This window comes from Salmo trutta, chromosome 20 (genome assembly GCF_901001165.1).
Source record: "Salmo trutta chromosome 20, fSalTru1.1, whole genome shotgun sequence".
Classification (NCBI taxonomy): domain Eukaryota; kingdom Metazoa; phylum Chordata; class Actinopteri; order Salmoniformes; family Salmonidae; genus Salmo; species Salmo trutta.
In genome coordinates, this window is record NC_042976.1 from 5,407,073 (window position 1) to 5,417,861 (window position 10,789).

Genomic DNA, 10,789 nt, shown 5'->3' on the forward strand with positions numbered 1-10,789 from the left:
TTCATCAATTTGGGTCAGAAAATAGACAGTGACATACTGTATCATTCAAAAGCTACAGCACTTGTCTTTCTGGAAATTGAGCTCAACAGTGTACTGCGTGGTTATGTGACGAAAAACACATTCTATGGGATCGAATGGTGGGCTTTGGCACAGATGGGGTTCCATCTATAGTGGGACGGCGAGCAGGCCTCTACACTCTAGTTATTAATGTGTCTCCCTCTGCCATATATGAACGCATTGTATGTTACACCCACTGTGCTATAGTGGATACACCGAGAGCAACTGGAACTGCAAAAGAACTGAGCGCAGAACTCGGAGATATACTACAGCAGGTAACTTCGATTGTAAAACTACTTCAAACCACATCCACTGACTGTGATCCTGGCCTAGTTGACATGCCGGTATGTGAAATCGAACAGCTGATCGAGCTGTGATGTGACCGAATGCGTTCACGGGTCACTACGGGGAGTTTTAGTTCATGACTCAAAGGGAATACCCTGCTGTCTCCCCCTGAGCTTTAATACGGCATTCAAAACCACTGGGAACACGGAACTGGGAACTCGGAAATCTGCGACTTCCGACATCAGTGATTTCATGACTACTGTGAACTCAGAAAACTGGGGGAAATCGTTTTGAACGGTGATCCAACTCGGAATTCCAACTCGGGAACTCTGACCTCTTTCTAGCGCTGCGGCCTTTCCGACCTGAAGATCACTGACGTCACGACTTGACAACGTATTTTTCAGAGTTGTCTTGAAAGCACAATAAAACTCATGGTATCCTTCTTCAGCTCATATCTGTGTGAAGCTCGATTCAGTGCTCTCGTCTGCATTAAAACCAAATATTGATCCAGGGTGAACGTGAGAGCAGAGATGAGGTGCACACTGTCTGACGCACAGAATCAATTCAATTCATGGCATGGAAAACATATGCTTACATTGCCAAAGCAAGTGAAGTAGATAATAAACAAAAGATCAATAAACAATACAAAACTAACAGTAAACATTACACTCACAAAATGTTCAAAGAATAAAGACATTTCAAATGTCATACTATGTATATATACAGTGTTGTAACGATGTGCAAATAGTTCAAGTACAAAAGGGAAAATAAATAAATATAAATATGGGTTGTATTTACAATGGTGTTTGTTCTTCACTGGTTGCCCTTTTCTTGTGGCAACAGGTCATAAATCTTGCTGCTGTGATGTCACACTGTGGTATTTCACCCAATAGATATGGGGGTTTATAAAAATTGGATTTGTTTTCAAATTCTTTGTGGGTCTGTGTAATTTGAGGGAAATATGTGTCTCTAATATGGTCATACATTTGGCAGGAGGTTAGGAAGTGCAGCTCAGTTTCCACCTCATGTTATCCGTACATAGTCAAAGATTTCCTTCATTTTCGGTCAGTCACAGTGGTCAGGTATTCTGCCACTGTGTTCTCTCTGTTTAGGGCCAAATAACATTCTAGTTTGCTCTGTTTTTTGGTAAATTCTTTCCAATGTGTCAAGTCATTATCTTTTTGTTTTCTCATTTCTCATCATCTGGGTCTAATTGTGTTGCTGTCCTGGGCCTCTGTGGGGTCTGTTTGTGTTTGTGAACAGAGCCCCAGGACCAGCTTGCTTAGGGGACTCTTCTCCAGGTTTATTTCTCTGTAGGTGATGGCTTTGTTATGGAAGGTTTGGGAATTGCTTCCTTTTAGGTGGTTGTAGAATTTAACAGCTCTTTTCTGGATTTTGATAATTAGCGGGTTTCGGCCTAATTCTGCTCTGCATGCATTATTTGGTGTTTTATGTGAATTCTTGGTTGGTGAGCGGACCCCAGACCTCACAACCATAAAGGGCAATGGGTTCTATAACTGATTCAAATATTTTTAGCCAGATCCTAATTGGTATGTCGAATTTCATGTTCCTTTTGATGGCATAGAAGACCCTTCTTACCTTGTCTCTTAGATCGATCACAGCTTTGTTTAAATGACCTGTGGCTCTGATGTTTAGGCCGAGGTATGCATAGTTTTTTGTGTGCTCTAGGGCAACGGTGTCTAGATGGAATTATGTCAGTGTAACCGATGTGAAACGGCTAGTTAGTTAGCGGTGGTGCGCGCTAATAGCGTTTCAATCGGTGACTTCACTCGCTCTGAGACTTGAAGTAGGGTTTCCCCTTGCGTTGCAAGGGCCGCGGCTTTTGTGGCGCGATGGGTAACAATGCATCGTGGGGTGTCAGTTGTTGATGTGTGCAAGGAGCCCAGGTTGGGGCGAAGAGAGTTACATCAGACTAATTTGCAATTGACTGCCATAGCCCCACATTAAAAGGATGTGATGATGAGTTGTGAAGACAATCAGAAATACTGTTAGAATGTTTTTCAATTGACTGCCATAGCCCCAAATAAAAAAGTAAACATTGGCTGTTAATTATTGGGCAGGAGTTCCTAAATGGTTGAGGTAGCGAGAATTTTCAGATATCAAAATGGGGTCATGGGCCAAAAAAAGTTTAGGAACTCCTGCCCAATGTCATAGTCATTGAAAATGAAATGTATGTCGTCACCAAAAGTGCTACATTATTGTACGCATGGAAAGGCTACCCCCTGGTGGTCATCGGAATGCAATGCATCCACATTTAATTTGCCGTCACCTTGAATACGTCCTCCAAATATACTGTTGATCACACTCGTTTCCAATGGGGAAAAATGAATGGTAGAATAAGTTGTACGTTTCCTCGCCTGTCAGTTTGTTATTTTAAAAATAATAATTGATAACTCGCTTGGGTCATTTTTTAAGATGTCAGTCTTGAAAATTCGTTCAGCCATTTTCCCACAGTGATGAAGTGGCCAAGTCTTGTCATGTGATCTTCTAGTGGATGAACTGGGAATCAGACATGAGATCTGATTTCATCAGTGGAAAGGTTATGACTTCAACTTCCAACTCATATGTATGTAAATCATTCCTGTAAGACGAAAAATGAAGGCATGGTACGTTGCACATGGCCTGCGCTTTTAAAATGGCTATGTTCCTATGCCAATGTGCGCATGTTTTGAGCGCCACCGTCAGGTACAAGATATTACAAAAAATAAAATTGATTGTATTTTATCCCTTTGTAATGGTAATTGGTGACATTTTATTTAAACCTAGACTTTGAAATATCTTATTCCCCAACTTCGGCACGATTTGGATAGGAACCAAATGATCTACACCCCACACCCCAAAAAACTAAAATACGTATATTTGTTTTTGCTTTTCTTTGCCTGCAGTTGCTCTGGCTCTGTAATAGTCCCACTGTTTCTGTATCAGTCCCACGGTTCTTACCTTTCTAACAATACTAAGCATGTGTTGGTAGGACTTATCGTTTTGAAATCAAAATGTACTTGATGAATGTAGTTTACATTTTTTGCATGTCAATCTCTCCTGGCACAAAGTGTTAGAGAGAATGACTTCATCACTACTTTTATTTATGAGAGGTATTGACATGTTGAATGCACCGAGCTGTCTGTCTAAACTACTGGCACAGAGCTCAGACACCCATGCATACCCCACAAGACATGCCACCAGAGGTCTCTGCCCAGTCCCCAAGTCCAGAACAGACTACAGGAGGCGCACAGTACTACATAGAGCCATGACTACATGGAACTCTATTCAATATCAGGTAACTGATGCAGCAGTAGAATCAGAGGCCTGAGGGAACACACTTAATATGTTGTGAAATATGTTATGAATGTAAATGTTTTTAAAATGTATAACTGCCTTAATTTTGCTGGAACCCAGGAAGAATAGCTGCTGCGAACAGGGATCCATAATTACATTTTAGTCATTTAGCAGACGCTCTTATCCAGAACGACTTACATTAGTGAATGCATACATTTCATACATATCATACATTTTTTTTCTGTGCTGGCCCCCCGTGAGAATCGAACCCACAACCCTGGTGTTGCAAACACCATGCTCTACCAACTGAGCTACAGGGAAGGCTAATAAATACAAATACATCACTGAGTACCACTCTTCATATTTTCAAGCATGGTGGCGGCTGCATCATGTTATGGATATGCTTGTCAACGGCAAGGAATAGGACGGTTTTTTTTAGGATGAAAAGAAACGGGTACAGCTATAAGCACAGGCAAAATCCCGGTTCAGTCTGTTTTCCAACAGACACTGTGAAAGGATCTGGGTGTAGCTGGTGCAGAGGAGTCAGGCGCAGGACAGCAGAGATGAGTAACAAAAGGAGCTAAAGACAAAACAAATGGAAAGTCCCTGATGACTAAATGACTAAAATGTAACAATGAAAAGTGGATCAGCGATGGCTAGAAGGTCGGTGACATCGACTGCTGAACGACGCCCAAAAAAGGAGAGGGACTGACTTCGGTGGAAGTCGTGATACACTGGGAGACAAATTCCCCTTTGAGCAGAACATTAACCTAAAACACAAGGCCAAATATACACTGGAGTTGATTACCAAGATGACATTAAATGTTCCTGAGTGGCCAAGTTACAGTAATGGCTGTCTAGCAATGATCAACAACCAATTTGACAGCTTGAATAATTTTTTAAAAGAATAATGTGCAAATATTATACAATCCAGGTGTGAAAAACTCTTAGAGACTTACCCAGAAAGACTCAGAGCTGTAATCGCTGCCAAAGGTGATTCTAACATGTATTGGCTCAGGAGTATGAATACGTTACTGTATATAAATTAGATATTTAATTATTTCAATTTTCAATACATTTGTCAACATTTCTAAAACATGTTTTCACTTTGTCATTAGGGGGTATTATGTGTAAATAGGTGAGAGGGGAAAAACAACAATGTAATCAATTTTTAATTCAGGTTGTAACACAACAAAATGTTGAATAAGTCAAGGGGTATGAATACTTTCTTAAGGCTCTGTATATATATATATATATATATTATATATATTTTTTTACTGGGCTGTGTGTGTGTGTGTGTGTGTGTGTGTGTGTGTGTGTGTGTGTGTGTGTGTGTGTGTGTGTGTGTGTGTGTGTGTGTGTGTGTGTGTGTGTGTGTGTGTGTGTGTGTGTGTGTGTGTGTGTGTGTGTGTGTGTGTGTGTGTGTGTGTGTGTGTGTGTGTGTGTTCAAACACACATGCATGTGCATTCCCTGTAGCTCAGTTGGTAGAGCATGGTGTTTGCAACGCCAGGGTTGTGGGTTCGATTCCCACAGGGGGCCAGCACAGAGAAAAAAAATGTATGAAATGAAATGTATGCATTCACTACTGTAAGTCGCTCTGGATAAGAGCGTCTGCTAAATGACTAAAACGCCGTCTGATGAATGGGCTTGTGCCTGAACTTTTTGGCTTACTCTCATCATGCATCTCTCTTTATGTCCATTCTAAAGAATTATGACTCTCTGGCAGGGGCTCCCAACTCAGGGGCTCCCATCTCAAGGACTCCCATCTCAGGGACTCCCATCTCAGGGGCTCCCATCTCAGGGACTCCCATCTCAGGGGCTCCCCTCAGGGGCTCCCATCTCAGGGATTCCCATCTCAAGGACTCCCATCTCAGGGATTCCCATCTCAGGGACTCCCATCTCAGGGGCTCCCATCTCAGGGGCTCCCATCTCAGGGGCTCCCATCTCGGAGGTTCCTCTGTGGCCTGTTGGGGTAACTAGGTTTTGGCCTGTTGGGGTAACATTAGTACAGCTAGTTGTGTTCATGGTTAGGTGTGGTTATGGGTTTATGGCTAGGTGTGGTTATGGGTTCACAGTTAGGTGTGGTTATGGGTTCACGGTTAGGTGTGGTTATGGGTTTACAGTGAGGTGTTGCTATGAGTTCATGGTTAGGTGTTGCTATGGGTTTACAGTTAGGTGTTCCTATGAGTTCATGTTTAGGTGTTGCTATGGGTTTACAGTTAGGTGTGGCTATGGGTTCATGGTTAGGTGTGGCTATGGGTTCACGGTTAGGTGTGGCTATGGGTTCACGGTTAGGTGTTGCTATGGGTTTACAGTTAGATGTTGCTATTGGTTTACAGTTAGGTGTTGCTATGGGTTTACAGATAGGTATTGCTATGGGTTCACGGTTAGGTGTTGCTATGGGTTTACAGTTAGGTGTTGCTATGGGTTCATGGTTAGGTGTTGCTATGGGTTTACAGTTAGGTGTTCCTATGAGTTCATGTTTAGGTGTTGCTATGGGTTAACAGTTAGGTGTTGCTATGGGTTTACAGTTAGGTGTTGCTATTGGTTTACAGTTAGGTGTTGCTATGGGTTTACAGTTAGGTGTTCCTATGAGTTCATGTTTAGGTGTTGCTATGGGTTTACAGTTAGGTGTTGCTATTGGTTTACAGTTAGGTGTGGTTATGGGTTTACAGTTAGGTGTTGCTATGAGTTTACAGTTAGGTGTGGCTATGGGTTCACGGTTAGGTGTTGCTATGGGTTTACAGTTAGGTGTTGCTATTGGTTTACAGTTAGGTGTTGCTATGGGTTTACAGTTAGGTGTTGCTATGGGTTCACGGTTAGGTGTTGCTATGGGTTTACAGTTAGGTGTTGCTATGGGTTCATGGTTAGGTGTTGCTATGGGTTCACGGTTAGGTGTTGCTATGGGTTCATGGTTAGGTGTTGCTATGGGTTCATGGTTAGGTGTTGCTATGGGTTCACGGTTAGGTGTTGCTATGGGTTCATGGTTAGGTGTTGCTATGGGTTCACGGTTAGGTGTTGCTATGGGTTTACAGTTAGGTGTTGCTATGGGTTTACAGTTAGGTGTTGCTATGGGTTTACAGTTAGGTGTTGCTATGGCGTCATGGTTAGGTGTGGCTATGGGTTCACGGTTAGATGTTGCTATGGGTTTACAGTTAGGTGTGGCTATGGGTTCATGGTTAGGTGTTGCTATGGGTTTACAGTTAGGTGTGGCTGTGGTGTAGTTGGTTGGTATGGTTGGGCATGTGCCCTTGCACACTGTCTCTGGAACAGGAAGTGATGGTTTAGGTTGTTATTGTGTCACTCCTACAAACCGGGGGAAGGACACACCAGCCAGCTTCGCTCTCGAGATGTACATCTACAGTTATATTATTCCCCCTATGAAATGAAGCCTTGCAATATGTGTATGTGCCATGCTCTGATTGGCTCCTCTCTCCTGGTGCTGACCTGCGATTGGTCTACTCCAGGGGTCTGTGTCCATAGCTGGGGCGGTGGTGCGCTGGCTGAAAGATAACCTGGGAATCATCCAGTCCTCCTCAGAGATAGGTGAGCTCTGCTCTGCAACACACCAGACATCTAGAAGGTGTATAGTATCATGGAAATGTAATCCATGGAATGGGCCTCCCCATTCAACTCAATGGTACAATGGGTAGACTGGCAGGCATTATCTGTAGAATATAACTCTATGATGAATACTTACTAAAGACCCTCCTCATACACATCTCCCTCTCCTTCTCTCTCTCTCTCTCTCTCTTTCTTTCCCTCTCCCTCTCTCCCCCTCTCTCTCTCTCTCTCTCTTTCTTTCCCTCTCCCTCTCTCCCTCTCTCTCTCTCTTCTTCCCCTACTTCTCTCTCTGTTCTCCCCCACTTCGCTCTCTCTTCTCTCACTCCCACCTAGCTCTCTCTTCTCTCACCCCCACTTCGCTCTCTCTCGTCTCCCCCCTTTCCCTCTCTCCCTGCCCCCTTCAGGTGATGTGGGCTCGTTCTATGGATGTTACTCGGCCCCCCGCGTGGCGCAGCGGTCCAAGGTACTGCATCTCAGTTCGATTCCAGGCTGTATCACAACCGGCGCACAATTGGCCCAGTGTCGTCCGGGTTTGGCCGGAGTAGGCCGTCATTGTAAATAAGAATTAGTTCTTAACTGACGTGCCTAGTTAAATAAAGGTTAAATATAAATTGTTGTTCCTGCCTTCTCTGGGCCGTACGTCCCCTACTGGGAGCCCAGTGTACGAGCGTGAGGGACTTAAACCTATTCACACTTCCCTCTCCCCTCTCCACACCACTGCCACTCTCTGTTGTCATCTGTGCATAGTCACTTTAATTAACTCTACCTACATGTACAGTTGAATTCGGAAGTTTACATGCACCTTAGCCAAATACATTTAAACTTAGTTTTTCACAATTCCTGACATTTAATCTTGGTAAAAATTCCCCATCTTAGGTCAGTTAGAATAACCACTTTATTTTAAGAATGTGAAATGTCAGAATAATAGTAGAGAGAATGATTTATTTCAGCTTTGATTTCTTTCATCACATTCCCAGTGGGTCAGAAGTTTACATACACTCAATTAGTATTTGGTAGCATTGCCTTTAAATAGTTTAACTTGGGTCAAATGTTTCGGGTAGTCTTCCACAAGCTTCCCACAATAAGTTGGGTGAATTTTGGTCCATTCCTCCTGACAGAGCTGGTGTAACTGAGTCAGGTTTGTGGGCCTCCTTGCTTGCACATGCTTTTTCAGTTCTGCCCACAAATTTTCTATAGGATTGAGGTCAGGGCTTTGCGATGTCCACTCCAATACCTTGACTTTGTTGTCCTTAAGCCATTTTGTTACAACTTTGGAAGTATGCTTTGGGTCATTGTCCATTTGGAAGACCCATTTGCGACCAAGCTTTAACTTCCTGACTGATGCCTTGAGCTGTTGCTTCAATATATCCACATCATTTTCCATCCTCTTGATGCCATCTATTTTGTGAAGTGCACCAGTCCCTCTTGCAGCAAAGCACCCCCACAACATGATGCTGCCACTCCCGTGCTTCACGGTTGGTATGGTGTTCTTCGGCTTGCAAGCCTCCCCCTTTTCCCTCCAAACATAACAATAGTCAATATGGACAAACAGTTCTATTTTTGTTTCATCAGACCAAAGGACATTTCTACAATAAGTACGATCTTTGTCCCCATGTGCAGTTGCAAACCGTAGTCTGGCTTTTTTAGGGCGGTTTTGGAGCAGTGGCTTCTTCCTTGCTGAGCGGCCTTTCAGGTTATGTCAATATGGGACTCGTTTTACTGTGGATATAGATACTTTTATACCGGTTTCCTCCAGCATCTTCACAAGGTCCTTTGCTGTTGTTCTGGGATTGATTTGCACTTTTCACACCAAAGTACGTTCATCTCTAGGAGACAGACCGCTTCTCCTTCCTGAGCAGTATGACGGCTGCGTGGTCCCATGGTGTTTATACTTGTGTACAATTGTTTGTACAGTTGAACGTGGTACCTTCAGGCGTTTGGAAATGCTCCCAAGGATGAACCAGACTTGTGGAGGTCTACAATTTATTTTCAGAGGTCTTGGCTGATTTATTTACATTTTCCTATGATGTCAAGCAAAGAGGCACTGAGTTTGAAGGTAGGCCTTGAAATACATACACAGGTATACCTCCATTTGACTCAAATGATGTCAATTAGCCTATCAGAAGCTACTAAAGCCATGACAACATTTTCTTGAAATTTCAGAGCTGTTTAAAGGCACAGTCAACTTAGTGTATGTAAACTTCTGACCCACTGTACATACCGATGAAGTCGGAAGTTTACATACACTTAGGTTGGAGTCAATACAACTCGTTTTTCAACCACTCCACAAATTTCTTGTGAACAAACTATAGTTTTGGCAAGTCGGTTAGGACATCTACTTTGTGCATGACACAAGTAATTTTTCCAACAATTGTTTACAGACAGATTATTTCACTTATAATTCACTGTATCACAATTCCAGTGGGTCAGAAGTTTACATACACTAAGTTGACTGTGCCTTTAAACAGCTCTGAAAATTCCAGAAAATGTTCATAAATCATTCTCTCTTCTATTATTCTGACATTTCACATTCTTAAAATAAAGTGGTGATCCTAACTGACCTAAAACAGGGAATACTTACTTGGATTAAATGTCAGGAATTGTGAAAAACTGAGTTTAAATGAATGTAGCTTGTTAGTAAGTATTTCACTGTAAGGTCTACACGTGTTGTATTCGGGGCGTGTGACTAATACATTTTGATTTGATTTGAAAACAACCTCAAGCTGCAGACACATTTCTTTAGGTTTTATGTGATGTCATTGCATTTGAGGTGTGTTTAATTTTAACATGTATGTATTCTATCCTCCTGTCACGACTTCCGCCGAGCTCCTCTCCTTGTTTGGGCGGCGGTCGGCGGTCGACGTCACCGGCTTTCAAGCCATCGCCGCTCCATTTTTTCATGTATCCATTTGTTTTGTCATGTTCCATACACACCTGGTTTTCATTCCCCAATCACACTGCATGTATTTATTCCTCTGTTCCCCTTCATGTCTTTGTGTGGAATTATTGGTAATACTTTATGCCGCTGGTTTTGATATTAAACTGCTCCGGCTATTACATAGTTCTGCTCTCCTGCGTCTGACTTCACTGCTACCAGTTACAGTTCAACAGAGATGCCTGTATATACACTACCGTTCAAAAGTTTGGGGTCACTTAGAAATGTCTTTGTTTTTGAAAGAAAAGCAAAAAAAAATGGTCCATTAAAATAACAAAAAATTGATCAGAAATACAGTGTAGACATTGTTAATGTTGTAAATTACTATTGTAGCTGGAAACAGCAGATTGTTTATGGAATTTCTACATAGGCTTACAGATGCCCATCATCAGCAACCATCTCTCCTCTGTTCCAATGGCACGTTGTGTTAGCTAATCCAAGTTTAGCATTTTAAAAGGCTAATTGAATTAGAAAACCCTTTTGCAATTATGTTAGCACAGCTGAAAACTGTGGTGCTGATTTAAAGAAGCAATAAAATGGGCTTTCTATAGACTAGTTAAGTATCTGGAGCATCAGCATTTGTGGGTTCGATTACAGGCTCAGAATGGCCAAAAACAAAAACCTTCTTCTGAAACTCGTCAAGTCTATTC